This window comes from Pan troglodytes, chromosome 4, assembly GCF_028858775.2.
Source record: "Pan troglodytes isolate AG18354 chromosome 4, NHGRI_mPanTro3-v2.0_pri, whole genome shotgun sequence".
Lineage (NCBI taxonomy): Eukaryota > Metazoa > Chordata > Mammalia > Primates > Hominidae > Pan > Pan troglodytes.
Window position 1 is genome coordinate 142624418 of NC_072402.2, and position 23509 is coordinate 142647926.

Below are 23509 nucleotides of genomic sequence, written 5' to 3' on the forward strand. Positions count from 1 at the left end.
TGGTGGGGGCTATGGGTTATATTCTTCTGCTTTTGAAACAGGGAGGGAAGAGTGGGAAGGACTGTGGCTTGTATCTTGAGTGTGAAATCAGCCCCAATATAATAGAACACCAGGTAGACTTCTAAGGTTTGTAACCTCTTACCCTGACTCCTGGACAGCACTACTGGACCCATCTGGGGCCTGAGGGACCTCAGTGCCCTGAGGGGAAGGACAAAGGCCTGGCTGGCTTTGTCACCTGCTGATTATAGAGCCCTAGGGCCTTGAGCAAACCTAGACAGTAGCCAGGGAGTGGTTACAGCAGGCTTTGTGTGGCACCCAGCACTATGGTGACTTCAAGTCTGACTCAGCACAATCATAGTGGTGGTGGCCACAGGGGTGCTTGAGTCACTGCACCCCAAGCTTCAGGTGACTCAGAACGGAGAGTTAGGCTTTGTATGTTTGGGAAAAAGTAAGAGAAGAGAGCAAGAGTCTCTTCCTGGTAATCCAGAAAATTCTCTTGGATCTTGTTTAAGACCATCAAGGTGGTGCTTCTGAGACTCTGCAAGAACCACAGCGTTACTGGGTCTGGGGTGCCCAGTAAAGAAGATACAGCTTAGATCACAACACCCAAGTTCTTTCAAATAGCTAAAAAGCCTTTTCAAGATGGGTGGCTACAAATAAGCCCAGCCAGTGAAGACCTACAATAAATACCTAACTCTTCAGTACCCAGTCACTGAAGGACATCTTCTACACCATCCAGGAAAACATAACCTCACCAAATAAAATAAATAAGGTACCAGGGACCAATCCTGGAGAAACAGAGAATGTGGCCTTTCAGACAGATAGATCAAAATATCTGTGTTGAGGAAACAGAAAGAAATTCAAGATAACAGAGAAGGAATTTAGAATTCTATCAGATAAATTCAACAGAGATTGAAATAATTTAAAATAATCAAGCAGAAATTCTGGAGCTGAAAAATGCACTTGGCATACTGAAGAATGCATCAGTCTTTCAATTGCAGAATGGATCAAGCAGAAAAAAAGACATAGCTCAAAAACAAGCTATTTGAAAATACACAGTCAGAGGAGACAAAAGTAAAAACTAATGTACTTTACAAGAGTGAAAAGAATAAAAAACAATGAAGCATGCCTACGGGATCTAGAAAATACCTTCAAAAGGGCAAATCTGAGAGATATTGGCCTTAGAGAGGACATAGAGAAAGAGATAGAGGTAGAAAGTTCATTCAAAGAGATAATAACAGAGAACTTCCCAAACCTAGAGAAAGATATCAATATCCAAGTACAAGAAGGTTATTGAATACCAAGCATACTCAACCCCAAAAAAGACTACATCAAGGCATTTAAAAATCAAATTCCCAAAAGTCAAGGATAAAGAAAGGATCCTAAAAGCAGCAAGAGAAAACAAACAAATAGCATACAATGAAGCTCAAATAGATCTGGCAGCAGACTTTTCAGTGAAAATTTTACAGGCCAGGAGAGATTGGCATGACATATTTAAAGCACTGAAGGAAAATAACTTTTATCCTAGAATAGTATATCTGGCAAAAATATTCTTCAAATATGAAGAAGAAACAAAGACTTTCCCAGACAAAAGCAAAGGGATTTCATCAATACCAGACCCATCCTATAAGAAATGCTAAAGTGAATACTTCGATCAGAAAGAAAAGAACATTACGGAACAGAACAGAGCCGTCAGAAATAATACCACACATCTACAACCATCTGATCTTTGACAAACCTGACAAAAACAAGAAATGGGGAAAGGATTCCCTATTTAATAAATGGTGCTGGGAAAACTGGCTAGCCATATGTAGAAAGCTGAAACTGGATCCCTTCCTTACACCTTATACAAAAATTAATTCAAGATGGATTAAAGACTTAAATGTTAGACCTAAAACCATAAAAACCCTAGAAGAAAACCTAGGCAATACCATTCAGGACATAGGCATGGGCAAGGACTTCATGTCTAAAACACCAAAAGCAATGGCAACAAAAGCCAAAATTGACAAATGGGATCTAATTAAACTAAAGAGCTTCTGCACAGCAAAAGAAACTACCGTCAGAGTGAACAGGCAACCTACAGAATGGGAGAACATTTTTGCAATCTACTCATCTGACAAAGGGCTAATATCCAGAATTTACAAAGAACTCCAACAAATTTACAAGAAAAAAGCAACCCCATCAACAAGTGGGCAAAGGATATGAACAGACACTGTGTGTTCATATGTCAGTGTGGCAATTCCTCAGGGATCTAGAACTAGAAATACCATTTGGCCCAGCCATCCCATTACTGGGTATATATGCAAAGGATTATAAATCATGCTGCTATAAAGACACATGCACACGTATATTTATTGTGGCATTATTCACAATAGCAAAGACTTGGAACCAAGCCAAATGTCCACCAATGATAGACTGGATTAAGAAAATGTGGCACATATACACCACGGAATACTATGCAGCCATGAAAACTGATGATTTCATGTCCTTTAGGGACATGGATGAAGCTGGAAACCATCATTCTCAGCAAACTATCACAAGGACAAAAACCCAAACACTGCATGTTCTCACTCATAGGTGGGAATTGAACAATGAGAACACATGGACACAGGAAGGGGAACATCATACACCAGGGCCTGTTGTGGGGTGGGGGGAGAGGGGAAGGATAGCATTAGGAGATATACCTAATGTAAATGATGAGTTAATGGGTACAGCACACCAACATGGCACATGTATACATATGTAGCAAACCTGCACGTTGTGCACATGTACCCTAGAACTCAAAGTATAATAAAAATTATATATATATAAAAGAAAAACATTAATGATCAATAAATAATCATCTGAAGGTACAAAACTTACTGGTAATAGTAAGTACGCAGAAAAACACAGAATATAATACACAGTTAATTGTGGTGTGTAAACTATTCTTATTGTAAGTGGAAAGACTAAATGATGAACCAATCAAAAATAGTAACTACAACAATTTTTCAAGATGTGCAATAAAATATAAATAGAACAATAAAAACTTAAAAAGCAGGAGGACAAAGTTAAGGCATAGAATTTTAATTTGTTTTCTTGTTGCTTATTTGTTTATGCAAATAGTGTTAAGTTGTTATCAAGTTAAAATAATAGCTTATAAGATAGATTTTGCAAGCCTCATGGTAACCTCAAACCAATGGATACACACACAAAAAATAAAACGCAAGAAACGAAATCATATCACTAGAGAACATCATCTTCATTAGAGGAAAACAGGACTGAAAGAAAGAGAAGGTCACAAAGCAACCAGAAAACAAATAACAAAATGGAGTAAGTTCTTGCTTATCAATAATAACATTGAATGTAAATAGACTAAACTCTCCAATCCAAAGACATAGGCTGCCTGAATGGATTAAAAAAGAAAGACTCCTTGATCTGTTGCATACATGAAACACACTTCACATATAAAAACACACATAGATTGCAAATAAAGGGATGGAATATTTATGTGTGTCTTTGTAGGTGAAAAATAAAGATATTCCATGCCAATGGAAGCCAAAACAAGAGCAGGAGTTACTATACTTACTATATCAGAAAAAGTAGATTTCAAGAAAAAACCTGTAAGGAGAGACAAAAGAGTCACTCTATAATAATAAAGGAATCAATTCAGTAAGTGGATAAAACAATTATATATATGCCCAACTTGGGAGCACCCAGATATATAGAGGAAATATTAGTAGAGCTAAAGAGAGAGATAGGCCCCAATACAATAATAGCTGGAGACTTCAACACCCCATTTTTGGCATTGAACAGACGTTCTAGACAGAAAATAAACATCAGAGCTAATCTGCACTATAGACCAAAGGGATCTAACAGATATTTATAGAACATTTCATTCAAGAGCTGCAGCACGCACATTCTTTTCCTCAGCACATGGATCATTCTCAAGACAAGTAAAAATGAGATATCATCACCCCAGTTAAAATAGCTTATATCCAAAGACAGGCAATAACAAACGCTGGCGAAGGATATGGAGGAAAGGTTACTGTTGCACACTGTTAGTGGAGATGTAAATTTGTACAGCCAGTATGGGGAAGAGTTTGGAGGTTCCTCAAAACACTAAAAATAGAGCTACCATATGATTCAGCAATTCCACTGCTGGGTATATACCCCAAAGAAAGGAAATAAGTATATCGAAGAGACATCTGCACTCCTATGTTTGTTGAAGCCCTGTTTACAATAGCTAAGATTTGAAAACAACCTAAGTGTCCATTAACAGATGAAAGGAGAAAGAAAATATGGTACAAATACACAGTGGAGTACTATTCAGCCACAAAAAAGAATGAGATTCAGTCATTTGCAACAACATTGATGGAATGGGAGCTCATTATATTAAGTGAAGTAAGCCAGGCACAGCAAGACAATCTTTGTGTCTTCTCACTTATTTGTGGGATCTAAAACTCAAACAATTGAATTCATGGACATAGAGAGTAGAAGGATGATTACCAGAGGCTAAGGAGGACACTGTGGGGCTGGGGGAAGGAGAGGATGGCTAATGGGTACCAAAAAATAGTTAGAAAGAATGAATAACAGCTACTATTCGATAGCACTACAGAGTGACTATATTCAATAATTGGATTGTTACTCAAAAGAGAAATGCTTGAGAGGATGGATTCCCCATTCCTCATGATTTGCTTATTCAACATGGCATGCCTATATCAAACACCTCATTTACCCCATAAATATATACCCTACTACGTACCCACAAAAATTTTAAAAAAATTAAAAAATTATAAAAAGAAAGTGTTGAGCCATTGTCCATGGTACTGAATGTATAATATAGCTACAGAATAGATGAGAACACTGTTGTTTACTTGACTGCTGAACTAAATTTAATAGGACTTTCTAAGTAATTAACTGGATGCCAAAAATGCAAAAGTGAACACGGCACAGTCATGGTTTTCAAAAAGTTCACAATCATGGTGAAAAAACTGCCCTTGAATGTTGTTAATACCTTTTAAAGTCAGTTAGTTCTGAACTCAGTACATGCTACTCGACCTGAGTATATGGTACTTGAACAGCTCAAGTAGTAGAATAAAACTCTGTTGGTTATGGGCAAAGACAATGCTGATTAATTTTCTTTATCAACCTTTTTTTTAATGCTACAAGTAATGATGGGCCAGGAAATGTTTCAATGATGGGTAAATCTACTTTTTTTTTTTTTCCTTTTTTGAGACAGAGTTTTGCCCTTGTTGCCCAGGCTGGAGTGCAATGGCATGATCTCGGCTCACTGCAACCTCCAGCTCCCCAGTTCAAGTGATTCTGCTGCCTCAGCCTCCTGAGTAGTTGGGATTACAGGTGCACACCACCACACCCAGCTAATTTTTGTGTTACTAGTAGACATGGGGTTTCACCATGTTGTCCAGGTTGGTCTCAAACTCCTGACCTCATGTGATCCACCCACCTCGGTCTCCCAAAGTGCAGGGATTACAGGTGTGAGCCACCATGCCCAGCCAGGTAAATCTACTTTCTTAATTGATCAAATGCAATGTTATTAGATACATGTGCCACCTAAGTACTTTATGGGGAGGTAAGCCGTAACTTCACAATGATGTAAACTTCGCTTATTGCCTTGGAATAAGGTACTAAACATATTAGGAATATGGACTGTAATGTGATCCAAAAGTGACATTTTATAAATATAACTTTTACATTTCTTTTTTTCTGAGATGGAGTCTCACTGTGTCACCAGGCTGGAGTGCAGTGATGCAATCTCGGCTCACTGCAACCTCTGCCTCTCTGGTTCAAGTGATTCTCCTGCCTCAGCCTACCACGTAGCTGGGACTACAGGCATGTGCCACCATGCCCAGCTAAGTTTTGCATTTTTAGTAAAGACATAGTTTCACCAAGTTGGCCAGGATGGTCTCGATCTCTTGACCTCGTGATCCACCCACCTTGGCCTCCTAAAGTACTGGGATTACAGGCGTGAGCCACCACGCCTGGCCTTACAGTGCCATTTTAAATGCAGTCATCATTTATGTTACACATCACAAGGGTTATTAATAGAGCCAAAACTTGAGTAATGAAAATATAAAATTATAGAAGACAGGTAATAATGTAGAAATAATGAACACATCTGCAAGTCTAGGATACAATTTTCACATTGGAGAAGAGTTGCCAAAGTCCCTGAGTCAAAAAGTCTTGGTCTGAGCTTTGAAATATTAGTAGAGACAAATATAAAATGTATTTAAAAGGAGGTGTATTGTATGACTACATTAGAGGTTAATTTATTGAATCTTTACAAATTTATCATACAAGAGGGACAACCATCAAGTAAATATTGATGAAAGAGAAAATTAAACATGCTCCCTATTCAAGGAAATATTAATACTATTCATTGCAATACTCTCACATTGGAACCATTAGGACCAGAATTCCAAAAACCCAATGATTGTGGCCTTTATAATTGCTCATCTAAACAAAGAGACATGAATTTGAGCATCTCCACTAGAAAAGATATTGATTCTACCTGTCTATTAGTTTATGGGAAAGGAAGAAAACTGGAACAGCACATTTCCCATCTGTTCTGCCTTCTTTTTCAGGGGAGATAAAATTATTTCCCCTTTCCACTAATTCTTCAAGCAAGAATCCTCCAAAACCATTGATTGAAAGAAGGAAGAGTTTGAACCAATAGTGTTGCCTCTGAAATATATTTGGAGAAATTTTATTCCCCAGATTATTTAACAGTGCCATCCCCTACAAGGAAAACCACTAGCAACTGCGCTCGTGAAGTCTTCACTTACCAGAGCTATCAATATATTAACCATATGTTTATTATGTAGATCAGGAACCATTAAAATGCTCAATGTTAATTTTCAACTATCTAGAGAATACATTTTAAAACATACAGCATCACAAATGTGAAAAATATAACTATCTCGATTTACTTTTCTATGTTTTATATAGTAATATTTGTTCATTTTAAAGCATCTTAAACATTATTTTAATGATTAAAAATACATGTTATATTCTATAATATGTATATACCATAATTTTTAACTAATATCCTATTACTAGGCATTTAGGTTGTTTCCAGGTTTTGTTACCATAAATTATCTTATAGTGAAAGAAGGTACAGATAAGTGTACATTTTCATTTCTTCTCTCATTTTTTTCTCTTCTGATATAATAGAAATCTCAGAATAAAATGTCCAGGACTTGTATATGATAGAATTAAAATATAGGTGACTTTCTCTTTCCATGTTTAAGTGCATTTATCCCTATAAACAGGAAAAATATTATTCATCCATTCATTGAAAAAAATATTCAATTCTTGTTATGTTACAGCCACTCTTGTAGGCACTTAGATAAAACCTCAAAGGAAGACAGACAAAAATTATTGTAGTTATGGAGGTCTTTTCTTTTTGAAGACTCTTGCCTCACATAGTATTCTAATTGTTAAATCATGCTATGTATTTTTGACAGGAGATTGTATGATTCCATTGCATTGTGTTGGAACGGGAAGCAGGCACTGAGGAGATCTTTTAGTGGCAGATTACCAAAACCTTGAGAAAGCTTTGCATACTCCACATTTTAAAAGTGCTCTATATCCAGAATTGTAAGTAAACATAGTACCCGTATTCTATTTGCATGATGTCAGTGGGAATGTGCCTCAAAAAGTAAGAATTTGGGCTTTGCCATTTTACACTTAGCCTGATGTTTTACATAAACAGATTTTGCCCTGGAATGGCCGTATAATATCAACTTAGATTGTGTATCTAAAGGAAAAAAAATCAGCTTATAAAAGTGAATCCTAAGTTTTAGTGCTAGATCTTAAATATAAAGTCAGTATTGTTGTATTTGGTTTTCAATTTTTTTTCATGATTTTAAACATGGAAATAATTTTAATGACTGAGTAATGTTTTGAAAATATTTTCTCTGACTTCCATTAGATGTCATTCTAACATCTAATGTTAAAATGGCTAACATAACACTTACATTATGATGGCAACATAAATAAAAATCAGAAGCTTATTGTTTCCAGAATGGCAGTGTGTTATAATAATTATAATAATGAATAAAATTATTAGGAATTTGACACCTAATTGCTAAATGGCTGGGAAGGCACAGAAATATATGCCTGACCTAAAAAATTCAAATTCACAGATGAATTGGCAATATATAATATTATATAAAAATTAATAAAAACAAAGAATAACAGTTCTAGAAAAGAAAGATATGTCACGAGGAAGTACACTATTATTGTAATAAGTGGTTTACACAGAGTACACACCAGTATTTTTTTCAGTTGCCAAGAGATAAATCATATTCAAATCACGTCGAAGGTCAAGGAAGTCCAGAGATGCGTCCACCTTCAAGTATGAATGGATCCAGCAGTTCAATCAATGCCTTCAAAAAGATATGTCTCTCCATATTTTGGCTCTACTTTCCTCCATTTTGTGTTTGTCATCAGGCAGGCCCTTTCTGCAAGGTGGCAGATGTCTACTAGCTGCTTATTATTTACAGTCCACCACATTTTGGCTAACAATTAGCAATGCCAGAAGAAAGATAACTCCAGTTTTTCAATAATCCTAGCAAAAGTCCTGGGATTTCATTTACTGGCCCATGTTTGGTGATACATTTAATTTTGGACAAATCAATATTACTCTGATTTTGCAAGTGTGGATCAAAGGTCAAACTTTATAGCTAAAGAATTAATAACCTTCCTATGAACTACAATGAGATGATAAGGGAAATGGTGGTTCCCTGTGGAGCGAGTTGCTGCTAACCCAAGAAAAAGGGAATGGATATTGAGCAGGAAAATACAAAAGTCTACTACCTCATATTTTTTTCATTTAATCCTTGCAGCCACCCTCTGAGTTAGAAATTATTTTATCCATTTAAGGATAGAGAAACTGAAGGTCAAAAACTGCAAATAACTTTCACAAAATCATAACACTAAAAGGTAGTAAATATGAGATTCATATTTTGTCTGATTTCATAACTCATGCCTTAAATGCTATATGACACTGCTCTCATTAAAGTTTTTACATCAATAACTGGTGAACAGAGGTGCAAGCAAATGTTCCTAATCTCCTATTCAGCCTTGACTTTTCCGCAAGGTTTCAGGTCAGAACACCTTTCCCTTTTGTCCTTGTTTCTGCTCATTTTATCCTGGTTTAGGGATTTACAGATTCTATTTGGAAGTGTAGTGTCCTACAGTAAAATCTGAGGCAATAGCATTGTAATATCAAGTAGCTTAACTTCTTGGTTTTGTTCTCAAAGACAGTTCTTGACTGTGACTATCCTGAGCACTGAGATTTTACTTTGTTTGACTCTGAATCTCTAGTGTCTCATACAGTGCTTGGCATTCATCAATCGGGCAATCATTCATCAATATGCCTGAGAAAAATAAAATGAAAACATTTCTGATCCCATGAAAGTAAAGGTGGTTATATGCTTCAGCCTGTACATACAACACAGATAGACTCGGTGTAAGTCTCAGATTTGCCTTCTGTTTCAATGTGTCCTTGATCAAGTAGCTAAAACTCTTTTAGGCTTCAATTCCCTTGTCTATAAAATAAAAATAATGGTACCTACCTTTGAGGGTCATAATGAAGAATTTGGGACGTGTGCAGAGTAAAGCAGGGTTTCCTGAACATAGGAAGTGTTCAATAAATGGTGACTGTTACTCACTTAAGTTATTTCATCAGTTATGGACATGCAATAGAGCTAGAAAAAGTACTTAGATATATTTAATATGAAACTTTAGTAGAATTGATTATATACACTTCAGGTACGCATACATGCAACATACACCCAAGACCCAACGATTTATGTGTGCTAACACTGTGGTCAGGCAAATTTCCTCATGATTTAATAAATCTGTGTCTATAGCACAAAGTTATTTCATAAGGGTAAAATGCTGAATCTATTCTAGGAATAAGTCCAGTTTTTCAGTTCTCCCACCCCCCAAAAACTTTTTGACTAGAAACCTTTATATTTTAAAATCCTTTACTTTATATAGGCTACTTGTGCAATTCTCACTATTACTTTAAGAAAAACTGTTTTTGACTCACAAATCAGCTTTCGTCATTACTCCAACTTCTCTCTTCTCAAAAACATTTTGCCTATGTCTTAATATAAAAGTATTTTAAAAGTTGATGAGTGAGTTACTATGATAAATAAATTATCAAAATTTTTTTGAACTATTATGTTGATTTGGATAATTTCAATTGCAAGTGACAGAAACCCAGTTGAAAGTGGCTTGGGTAGGAGAGAGGGAAAGAAGTAGGGAGAGAAAAGGGGAAAAGGAGAAATTTACTGGCTTATGTAATTGAACATTTCAAGGGCAGATAGTTTGAGCAAGGCTAGATCAAGGCAAATAATCAATGTGTCTCTCAGTCTCAGTTTTGCTTTGTTTCATACTGGCTCATTCTCAGGTAAGTTAAGTTTTCCCTTTGACAATGTAAAATAGATAGCATCATAGGTTTGCATTCTACCAATTCGGTAACACCAGTGGAAAATGAGCTTCACTTAATTTCCGTAAGAGGTACTAGGGTTGAATGCCACTGTTCTGCTTTGATCACAGCCTTCCCTGAATCAGTCATGGGGTCTACAGCAGGCTAACACTTTGATAGGGCACATCTACATAATTTCCCTCTTCTGGGAATATGAGATAGGGTCAAGCCCAGCTGAACCACATGAGCACAGAGGGGAGAAGTGGTGGCCCCCCAAATTATAACGGGGTGCTGTTAGTTTAAGAAAACCAAATGGATGCTGCTGGATTGGCAACAATATGGGATGACTGTTTGACACATTCTTAAATTTTTTTCCCAATTTTGTATTTAAAAAATTAAAATAGTATTTCGATACAATAATGTCAAGAAGATTAAAAATCATTATCATTCCTGGTAGATAAATGTTCGTCAACTTATGATAAAGTTGTGTCTCGATAAATCCACGGTAGGTTAAAAAGATCATAAGTTGAAAGACACTTAATACATCTAACCTAGCAACCATCACAGCCTAACCAATTTTAAACATGCTCAGGACACTTACATTAGCCTATGTTAGGAAAAAAGTCATCTAACATAAGCCTATTTTATAATAAAGTGTTGAATATCTCATGTAATTTATTAAATACTGTATATTATGTCATAATTGGACAGTTTTACATGATAGGAAAGTTGAAAAATCCTAAGTCAAACCATCGTTAAGTCAGGAACCATGTGTAATCCAAAATCAGGTGCTTATACGACCTTTATTACTTGTCAACATTATAAAAATGTGTGTGTGTGTCCGCGTCTGTGTATGCTTACTTGTCCTTTACCCTAAAACCAAGGAGGGAGTCTAAAGCAAGAATCGTATCCTCAGAATTTAAATTTAAATACCATTGTAAAGTAATTTTAAGGGGAAAATTCAATCACATCTTTATAACATGGCAAATACACTAAGATAATAAATGCATAGCAATTGACTACAGATAATCGATCATCATTTCAGAGTCTTTTGAAAAGGATTGGTTTGGCGACATTTTCCACTGAGATTCATATGACCTTTTCCTACAATAAAGTTGATCAAACTCCCAGCAAACCATGTTGTTCTACAGCAGAAGACAGGTTACAAGCCAAAGAAATTAAAGCATATTTATTTAATTTGTAACATGGAGGAGATTACAAATGGCAGGAAGGTTTTTATATCCTATTCACCTGAAAATAATAGAATTCATGATAATTTTCTTCCTTTTCACTGAGAGGCAAGAGACTTTGAAGCTATTGTAAGACCAAACTACCTGGGGAGCTCAGCCTTGGCCCCAAACTCTGCTGTGTAGCATGAACCCACTAGCAGTGGGGGTGACTTGATATCAGAACACAGATATTAATGAATAACAAAAGATAAAGTTAGATCATGACTACTCACAGAGAAGGAGTTCAGCTGATTTAACCAGGCAGAAGAGAAATGTATTTTTAGTTTCAAAGCCAATTCATATACTTCTTAACAACTGCTGTTGTGTGAAAAAATGTCTGGGAGTGAATGTGGCTTATAATACAGAGGGAAGCATGAATAATCTAACTGACCAGGATTAGACGGAAAAGAATGTAACTGTCATGATAGATGACACATAAGGAAAATCTCTAACAATTTTTCTTTTACACTGGAAAAGTGGAAAGCTTTCTCCCTTCCTCTAAATCCTTGGCCCAAATTAATACCTAAACTTTTTTAAAATTCAATCTCAAGCAAGAAATGCATGTGCTATAGTCATTGTTGTTAGGCTGTCATCATAACAGTCTCTTGAAAAGTTTGAAAAAAAAGTTATGCAATTATGCAAGTTTTTCAAAATATTTAGTGCAGCTGAAAATGAGCTATTGTTCTAATAAAATGTAACAGGATCCCTGCATATGGATCAGATAAAAGAACAAGGGCTCTGAATGAAGATATCACTGGACTTAGAGCTAGAAGACTTGGATTTGAATCTAAGAGACTGGGGCTTTTGATAGCTAAGTAAATTGGGGCATGCCACCTGGTTTTCTCAATATCTGTTCCCTTCTCTAGTACAAGCGATAATCTCAATGTACCTACTGCAAGGGAGCATTGTGAAAAATAAATGAGGCAATGCATTGACAACATCTAAAAAATGTGTACTATAGAATTATAGAATGTTATTTTTACTGGGAATTGTCTTAATATTCTGTCCATGTTCAGTGCATGCAGATTGGCAAGCATCAGCTTACTTATAAGACTATCTTCTTATAGGCCTTCTAAGATAGGAGAGATCCAAAATGAATTACAATATTTAATGGGTTCACTAAATTCCTGGAAAAACTGCTTGAACATGGAGGAAGAGAACCGTCTCAAATATCTGCATGGAAGTAAGTAATAAAGAGATGAGCCAAGTAAAGAGGAAAAAATACCAAAGACTTTCACCATGAGAAATTAAAGACATCAATTTTAATCATTAAGGAAGGTATTTGTACCATATGACACCAAATAGATACTTGAAACATGCTTCTAAATGACTTTTTTAAAAAAATTCTTTCAAATGTTTAGGGTCTTCGAGAAAAATATTTCTATTTAATGTTTCTAAGTGAAAAAGCGGTAACTCATAGCCATAAAACCATGAGTTTCTTGAAACCTTGAGGAAAATGTGTGTGTATGTGTGTGTAAATAAACTGTGTTTACAGTGTAAGAAATAATATGCTTAAAAATCCTAAATAAGTATTCTAGTTTACAGGCACACAAAGATTATTCAAGACTTTTTAAGTTACAAGTAACAAAAGCTCAACTCAAATTTCTTTATGCAAAGTGGGAATCAGGGAAGGGGAACTCTGAAGGACATTATAAGGGAAATCAAAGAGATATTTCTGGCTTTAGGCAATGCAGGATATGGAGGTTCAAATGATGCCTTTAGTCTCCTCCTTGTGCTCTTCTCTATTTCCCTCAAGGTTACTTTATTCTCTAGATCTCTCTTCATGATTGCACAGACTGTATAAGCTGTCCGAAACTTCTGTTCTGACATGTCATAATTCCAAGAATTCTCTTCTTGGTGGCTGCATCAATTACTTAAAAAGGAAAACTAATTGATCCTGCTTGAAGAATGTACTTTTTTTTTTTTTTTTGACAAACTGTTCTTTATTGGGTGATCTGATTGCCCAGTCTGGATTAGAGTCCCATTCCTGTGTCTGGGAAGTAAGGATGGGGATTTATAGCCTTATAAGTATCACATGTAAAAGAAAGGCAGCAGCCCCAGTCAGGGTCTTACGGATAAAACTCCCATCTCTCTGGGACAGAGCACCCAGGGTAAGAGGTGGCTGTAGGTGGAGCTTTAGCAGACTTAAGCGTTCCTGCCTGCCAGCTCAGAAGAGAGCAGCGGACCTCCCAGCACAGTGCTCGAGCTCTGCTAAGGGACACACTGCTTTCTCAAGTGGGTCCCTGACCCCCGTGCCTCCTAATGGGGAGATACATCCCAACAGGGGTCGACAGACACCTCATACAGGAGAGCTCCAACTGACATCTGGTAGGTGCTCTTCTGGGACAAAGCTTCCAGGAAAAAGGAGCAGGCAGCCTCTGCTGGTGATACCCAGGCAAATAGGGTCTGGAGTGGACCCTCAGAAAACTCCAGCAGACCTGGAGAAGAGGGGCCTGACTGTTGGAAGGAAAACTAACAAACAGCAATAGCATCAACATCAACAAAAAGGACGACCACGTAAAAACTCCATCCGAAGGTCACCAACAGCAAAGGCCAAAGGTAGATAAATCCATGAAGATGAGGAAAAACCAGTGCAAAAAGTCTGAAAATTCCAAAACCAGAATGCCTCTTCTCCTCCAAAAGATCACAACTCCTAGCCCACAAGGGAACAAAACTGAACAGAGAATGAGTTTGACGAATTGGCAGAAGTAGGCTTCAGAAGGTGGGTAATAACAAACTCCTCCAAGCTAAAGGAGCATGTTCTAACCCAATGCAAAGAAGCTAAGAACCTTGTTAAAAGGTTAGAGGAATTGCTAACTAAAATAACCAGTTTAGAGAAGAACATAAATGACCTGATGGAGCTGAAAAACACAGCACGAGAACTTTGTGAAGCATACATAACTATCAATAGCTGAATCGATCAAACGGAGGAGAGGATATCAAAGATTGAAGATCAACTTAATGAAATGAGCATGAAGACAAGATTAGACGAAAAAGAATGAAAAGGAAAGAACAAAACCTCCAAGAAATATGGGACTATGTTAAAAGACAAAACCTATGTTTGATTGGTGTACCAGAAAGTGACGGGGAGAATGAAACCAAGTTGGAAAACACACTTCAGGATATTACCCAGGAGAACTTCCCCAAACTAGCAAGACAGGCCAACATTCAAATTCAGGAAATACAGAGAACACCACAAACATACTCCTTGAGAAGAGCAACCCCAAGACACATAATCATCAGATTCACCAAGGATGTAATGAAGGAAAAAATGTTAAGGGCAGCCAGAGAGAAAGGTTGGGTTACCCACAAAGAGTAGCCTATTAGACTAACAGGGGCTCTCTCTGCAGAAACTCTACAAGCCAGAAGAGAGTGGGGGCCAATATTCAATATTCTTAAATGAAAGAATTTTCAACCCAGAATTTCATACCAGCCAAACTAAACTTTATAAGTGAAGGAAAAATAAAGTCCTTTGCAGACAAGCAAATGCTGAAGGATTTTGTCACCACCAGGCCTGCCTTACAAGAGCTCCTGAAGGAAGTACTAAATATGGAAAGGAAAAACCAGTACCAGCCACTGCAAAAACAAACCAAAATGTAAAGACCGTTGACACTACGAAGAAACTGCATTAACTAATGAGCAAAATAGCAAGCTAAAATCACAATGACAGGATCAAATTCACACATAACAATATTAACTTTAAATGTAAACAGGCTCAATGCCCCAATTAATATATGTTTATTGCAGCACTGTTCATAATAGCAAAGACTTGGAACCAACCAAATGTCCATCAATGATAGACTGGATAAAGAAAATGTGGCACATATACACCACGGGATACTATGCAGCCATGAAAGAAGGATGAGTTCATATCCTGTGCAGGGACATGGATGAAGCTGGAAACCATCATTTTCAGCAAACTAACACAAGAACAGAAAACCAAACACCACATATTCTCACTCTAAGTGGGAGTTGAACAATGAGAACACATGGACACAGGGAAAGGAATATTACACACTGGGACATGTTGGGGGGCAGGAGATTAGAGGAGAGATAGCACTAGGAGAAATACCTAATGTAGATGACAGGTTGATGGATGCAGCAAACCACCATGGCACGTGTATACCTATGTAACAAACCTGCACATTCTGCACATGTATCCCAGACTTTAAGGATAAAAAAAGAAAAGGCGCAGACTGGCAAATTAGATAAAGACTGTATTGGTGTGCTGTATTCAGGATATATATCTCATGTGCAAAGACATACATAGGCTCAAAATAAATGGATGGAGGAAGATTTACCAAGCAAATGGAAAGAAAATAAAAAGGAAAAGCAGGGGTTGCAATCCCAGTCTCTGATAAAACATACATTAAACCAACCAAGATCAAAAAAGACAAAGAATAGCATTACATAATGGTAAACGGATCAATGCAACAAGAAGTGCTAAGTATCCTAAATATATATGCACCCAGTACAGGAGCATCCAGATTCATAAAGCAAGTTCTTGGAGACCCACAAAGAGAATTAGATTCCCACACAATAATAGTGAGAGAAATTTACACCCCACTGTCAATATTAGACAGATCAACAAGACTGACAATTAAAAAGGATATTCAGGACATGAACTCAACTCTGGACCAAGCGAACCTAATAGACATCTACAGAATGTTCTACCCCAAATCAACAGAATATACATTCTTCTCAGCACCACATAGCACTTATTCTAAAATAGACCACATAAGTGGAGGTAAAACACTCCTCAGCAAATGCAAAAGAATGGAAATCCTAACAAACAGTCTCTCAGACTACAGTGCAATCACATTAGAACTCAGGATTAAGAAACTCACTCAAAACCACACAACTACATGGAAACTGAACAACCTGCTCCTGAATGACTACTGAGTAAATAACAAAATTAAGGCAGAAATAAATAAGTTCTTTGAAACCAATGAGAACAAAGACACAACGTACCAGAATCTCTAAGACATAGCTAAAGCAGTGTTTAGAAGGAACTTTATAGCACTAAATGGCCAAAGGGGAAAGTGGGAAAGATCTAAAATCGACACCCTAACATCACAATTAAAAGAATGAGAGAATCAAAAGCAAACAAATTCAAAAGCTAGCAGAAGACAAAAAATAACTAAGATCAGAACAGAACTGAAGGAGGTAGAGACACGAAAAACCCTTCAAAAAAATCAATGAATCCAGGAGCTGTTTTTTTGAAACATTAACAAAATACATAGACTGCTAGCCAGAGTAATAGAGAAGAAAAGAGAGAAGAATCAAATAGATACAATAAAAAATGATAAAGGGGAGATCACCACTGATCCCACAGAAATACAAACTACTATCAGAGAATACTATAAACACCTCTATGCAAATAAAATAGAAAATCTAGAAGAAATGGATAAATTCCTGGAAACATACACCCTTCCAGGACTAAACCAGGAAGAAGTTGAAGCCCTGAATAGACCAATAACAAGTTCTGAAATTGAGGCAGTAATAGCCTACCAACCAAAGAAAGCCCAGGACCAGAGGGATTCATAGCCAAATTATACCAGAGGTACAAAGAGAAACTGGTACCATTCCTTCTGAAACTATTCCAAACAATAGAAGAAGAGGGACTCCTCCCTAACTCATTTAATGAGGCCAGCATCACCCTGATACCAAAACCTGGCAGAGCCACAAGTTTCAGGCCAATATCCCTGATGAACATCGATGCAAAAATCCTCAATAAAATACTGGCAAACCGAATCCAGCAGCACATCAAAAAGCTTACCCACCACGATCAAGTCAGATTCATCCCTGGGATGCAAGGTTGGTTCAACATATACAAATAAATAAACATAATCCATCACATAAACAGAACCAATGACAAAAACCACACGATTATCTCGGTAGATGCAGAAAAGGCTTTAAATAAAATTCAACAGCCCTTCATGCTATCAACACTCAATAAACTTGATATTGATGAAACATATCTCAAAATAAGAAGAACTATTTATGATAAACCCACAGCCAATATCACACTGAATGGGCAAAAGCTGGAAGCATTCCCTTTGAAAACCCGCACAAGACAAGGATGTCCTCTCTCACCACCTCTATTTAACATAGTTTTGGAAGTGCTGGCTAGGGCAATTAGGCAAGAGAAAGAAATAAAGCTTTCTCTTCCTTTCAAATAGGAAGAGAGGAAGTCAAATTATCTGTTTGCAGATAACATGATTGTATATTTAGAAAAACCCATTGTCTCAGCCCCAAAACTCCTTAAGCTGATAAGCAACTTTATCAAAGTCTCAGGATACAAAATCAGTGTGCAAAAATCACAAGCATTCTCCTACACCAGTAATAGATAAACAGAGAGCCAAATCATGAGCAAACTCCCATTCACGATTGCTACAAAGAAAACAGCATGTCCGGGAATACAACTTACAAGGGATGTGAAGGACCTCTTCCAGGAGAACTACAAACCACTGCTCAAGGCAATAAGAGAGTACACAAACAAATGGAAAAGCATTCCATGCTCATGGACAGAAAGAATCAATATCGTGAAAATGGCCATACTGCCCAAAGTAATTTATAGATTCAATGCTATTCCCATCAAGCTACCTTGACTTTCTTCACAGAATTAGAAAATGTTACTTTATATTTCATATGGAACCAAAAAAGAGCCTGTGTAACCAAAACAATCCTAAGCAAAAAAAAAAAAAAAAAAAAAAAACAAAGCTGGAGGCATCACACTACCTGATTTCAAGCTATACTAGAAGGCTCCAGTAACCAAACAGCATGGTGCTGGTACCAAAACAGATATATAGACCAATGGAAGAGAACAGAGCCCTCAGAAATAACACCACACATCTACAACCATCTGATCTTTGACAAACCTGACAAAAACAAGCAATGTGGAAAGGATTTCCTATTTATTAAATGGTTCCGGGACAACTGGCTAGCCATATGCAGAAAACTGAAACTGGACTCCTTCCTTACACCTTATACAAAAATTAACTCAAGTGCATTAAGGGCTTAAACATAAGACCTAAAACCATAAAAACCCTAGAAGAAAACCTAGGCAATACCATTCAAGACGTAGGCATGGGTGAAGACTTCATGACTAAAACACCAAAAGCAATGGCAACAAAAGCCAAAATTGACCAATGGGATCTAATTAAACTAAAGAGCATCTGCACAGCAAAAGAAACTATCATCAGAGTGAACAGGCAACCTACAGAATGGGAGAAAATTTTTGCCATCTATCCATCTGAAAAAGGGAACATATCCAGAATCCACAAGGAAATTAAACAAATTTACAAACAAACAAAAAACAACTCTATTAAAAAGTGGGTAAAGGATAGGAACAGACACTTTTCAAAAGAAGATATTTATGTGGCCAATAAACATATGAAAAAAAGCTTATCATCACTGGTTATTAGAGAAATGCAAATCAAAACCACAATGTGATACCATCTCATGCCATTTAGAATGGTGATCATTAAAAAGTCAGGAAACAACAGATGCTGGAGAGGATATGGAGAAAAAGGAATGCTTTTACACTGTTGGTGGGAGGGTAAATTACTTGAACCATGTGGAAGACAGTGTGGTGATTTCTCAAGGATCTAGAACTAGAAACACCATTTGGTCCAGCAACGCCATTACTGGGTAAATACACAAAGGATTATAAATCATTCTACTATAAAAACACATGCACCATATGTTTACTGCGGCACTATTCACAATAGCAAAGACTTGGAACCAACCCAAATGCCCATCAATGATAGACTGAATAAAGAAAATGTGGCACATATACACCATGGAATACTATGCAGCCATAAAAAAGAATGATTTCATGTCCTTTCCAGGGACATGGATGAAGCTGGAAACCATCATTCTGAGAAGACTTACACAGAAATAGAAAACCAAACACCACAGGTTCTCACTCATAAGTGGGAGTTGAACAATGAGAACATATGGGCACAGGGAAGGGAACATCACACACCGGGACCTGTCATGTGGTGGACGGCAAGGGGAGGGATAGCATTAGCAGGAGAAATACCGTATGTAGATGACGGGTTGATGGGTGCAGCAAACCACCATGGCACATGCATACCTATGTAACAAACCTGCATGTTCTGCATATGTATCCCAGAAGGTAAGTATAATTAAAAAAAAAGAATCCATGATAGTAAACACACACACACACAAACACACAAATAAATAAATAAAATAGCACATGGAGGAGAGGCGATATGGTTCTGAAAAGGCCAATTTACAAAAATAATCATAACAGCACTTAATGTTCACCAGCAGTTTTTAAATGGAGCTTATAATATATTCTTATAGGCATCGATATTGAGAGAGAAATAACAGCATTTCTTCACTGATGGTATTGAAAAATTTGCATTTCTTAGGTTGACCACCTGTGAGCTGTAATATTCTGGTTGGGATGTCAGGGTATGAGGGCAGCAGCCCATGACTGATAAGATGTGGGCTTCTGCTGGAACTTTGTAACGAGTTTGAAGTTGAAACAAATGTATGGTTAGGAAGTTAAGGAAATCGAACAATTCCTTTGACCCAGAATGGGATTAATGGAGGCAACTAAAGTATCCACTCCTTTTTCATTGCATAGCAGAGCTCTGCCCTTCCCTGAATAGCAGGTCTTCACACAGCAGGAATGCACAGTGTTTACCCCATAATATACAGAGCCCATGGTGAGAGACCAGCACAGCCTGATGTAGTCTTTTAAAATAGATTTTTAAAAAACAAACAAAAATTTCCAGATCTTATCATCAACATCCTCTTGGAAGAATCAAATAAAGATAAACACTATGAAACAATGTCAAAATAAGACATACAAGGCTGAGGCAGGAGACTGGCGTGAACCCGGGAGGTGGAGCTTGCAGTGAGCTGAGATCACGCCACTGCACTCCAGCCTGGGTGACAGAGCGAGAGCCCATCTCAAAAAAAAAAAAAAAAATGACATACAAATGGCCAACAGGTATATGAAAAAAAATGTTCAACATTACTAATCATCCATGAAATGCAATTTAAAATCACAATTAGAATAACTAATATCAAAAAGACAAAACATAACAAATATTGAAATTGTGGAGAAAAGGGAACTCTGGTATACCTTGTTGGTGGGAATATAAATTAGTATACTCATTATGAAAAACATTATGGAAGCTCCTCAAAAACTTAAAAACAGACCTACCATATGATACAGCACTCCCACTTCTGGGTATATCACCAAAGGAGATGAAATCAATATGTTGAAGAAATGTCTGCACTCCCATGCTTACTATTGAGTTATTCATAATAGCCAAGACATGGAATCAATCTAAGTGTCTATTAACAGATGAGTGAATAAACAATATGAGTTATATATGCACAGTGGATTACAATGTAGCCTTAAAAATCAAGGAAATCCTGTTATTTGTGACAACATGGATGAACCTGGAGAACATTATGTTAAATGAAATAAGGCAGACACAGAAAGGCAAATAATATACGATCTCACTTATATGTGGATTCCAAAGAAATCTAACCCATAGAAGCAGAGAGGAGAATGGTAGATACAAATGGCTGTGGAAAAAGTGTGGAGATGTTTGTCAAAGGATACTAAATTTCAGTTAGACACAAGGAATAAATTCAAGAGATGTAAGACATGATGATCATAGTCAATAAAATTTAGTGGATACTTGAAAATCACTAAAAGTAAATAGTATATGTTCTCACCACAAAATGAAATAAGTATGTGAGGTAATGAGTATGTTAATTCGCTTAATCGAGGCATTCCACAATGTATACATATTTCAAAACATTATGTTTTACATCATAAAACTATATATAGTCTTATTCATCGATTTTTAAAAGATTCATTGATATCAAAAAGCCAAAACTGATTCTAGATATCTTAATCAAAAAGTCAACTTATTAGAAGGATATGGTGCAGCTCACACAAATAAGATAATCTGAAAAAAAAAATTAAAATCCAGGTACCCCTAAGATTCCAGGTAGCAATAAGAGATAAACCACTTGATCAGGAAGTTACTGCTGGGACAAATAATCTCTCACCAATTCTCTGTTCTTGAGTCCCTGTATGCTGAGAAGCAGGCAGCTGTGTGTTTAAAAGCATCTGCACACCCATCAGACAGACATGGATTTAAATTCCACTACCAGCACTTAAATACTGGCTCTCTGGTCTTGAGCTATTCATTTCAATTATAAAGTGGGGATAATAATGACATCTATCTTATTGGGTTGTTGTGTGACACAAAGGCTTACATTAATGTCAAATCCATAGTACACACTCAAAATTATCAAGTATTATTAAGATTCTAAAGATAAAGCCCAAGGGGCCAAGCATGACACCTTGATTAATGAAACCATCAAAACTCTACTGAAGAAGGAGATATAATCTCTTGTAAGAATGTTAGAGTACATTAGCAGAAGAGTGGCTACTCAAAGCTAGAGAGGCAAGGAATGACAAATGTCCCCTAGAGTTGCCAATGCACAGAATTACAACGCCATTTGACTTTCTCACATATTTTTATCAGATGTGGGCTGCATAAGGCCAGTCATAAGCCATAAGGTCAGCCATAACCTGTATAAGGTTATGAAACTGAGTTTCATAAAGGAGATATTGAAAATTAGGTTGATTTGATGGTAAAAGTAGGTTGATATTGAAAAAGTTATCCCAGCATTCACATCTACAAAAGGTATTGATTTTCACAAATCTGTTATGATGCATGTAAGAAAATCAAATGATGCTTAGAGAAAAGCACAAGAGAGTTTTTGCTAACTTATTTAAACTCTATTGTATCTATTAAAGATGAGGCCTCGTTCTTTATTGGTCTTTGTTCCCAGTCAACACAAGAAAAGCCAAAAAAGCACTCTGAGCCTAATTGCTTTGTTTGTAAACTTTACTTGTTCATTTCTGATGTCTTGAGTTTTTTGACAAGTTATTGAATGAAAAAAATAAATAGACAGTTGATTCTTCAGGGCTTATAAAATTTGATAAATGCTTATTTAACTTTTTGACAGTTGTGAGCAATAAATAAAGAAGCATCCTGAAGTCAAGTTTGTATAAAACTTGCCTTGTTTTTGCTTACACAAAATCCCCAGGAACCAGGAGTTGAAATATGTTTCTCATCTGACTTTTTTTCTTTTATCAGGGAGCGTATTCATTTGCACTTATAGTTTAGGGCTGTACTGGACACTTGAGATGCTACTTTGATTTATTTTAGTTTTCATTTCACAGTGGAAGGAAAAATGAGTCATTAAGAACTTGGCTTTGGACAAAATCTCCCATGATACAATGAATGACATGCCTTTCCAAAACAGACTTGAGAAAGAAAGTTTAGCAGGTTACACTTCAGTTGTACTATAGTCTTGGCAGTATACTTTTAAGACATTGTGGAGAAATGGATCTTTGAAGATAAGAAGTAAAGGGATAAGTTATTCTCATCCTCTTTTCCATTTTGTCTAAACCAAGAAAATGTGTGAATAGATATTATGCAATGCTCTAAGGGCTTGGCATGTATTATCTCATTTAATCACTTACTCGTTCATTTGACACATATTAAATGAGGCTATTCTCAGTGCCAGGTGATATTCTATGGGTTGGTGACCACTGTAAACAAAAATGACAAATATTCCTGCCATCATGAAACTTACTGAAGGTCACAGATAATAAATAAGAGAAATAAGTAAAACAACATTTATTAAATAGTGATAAGAATTTAGGAGAAAAATCAAGCAGACAAGGGGAATAGGAATTGTTGGGGGTGGGATTTTGGAGCTTTAGAAGAGTAGCCAAGGAAGGCTTCTTAGAGTTGTTTATTGG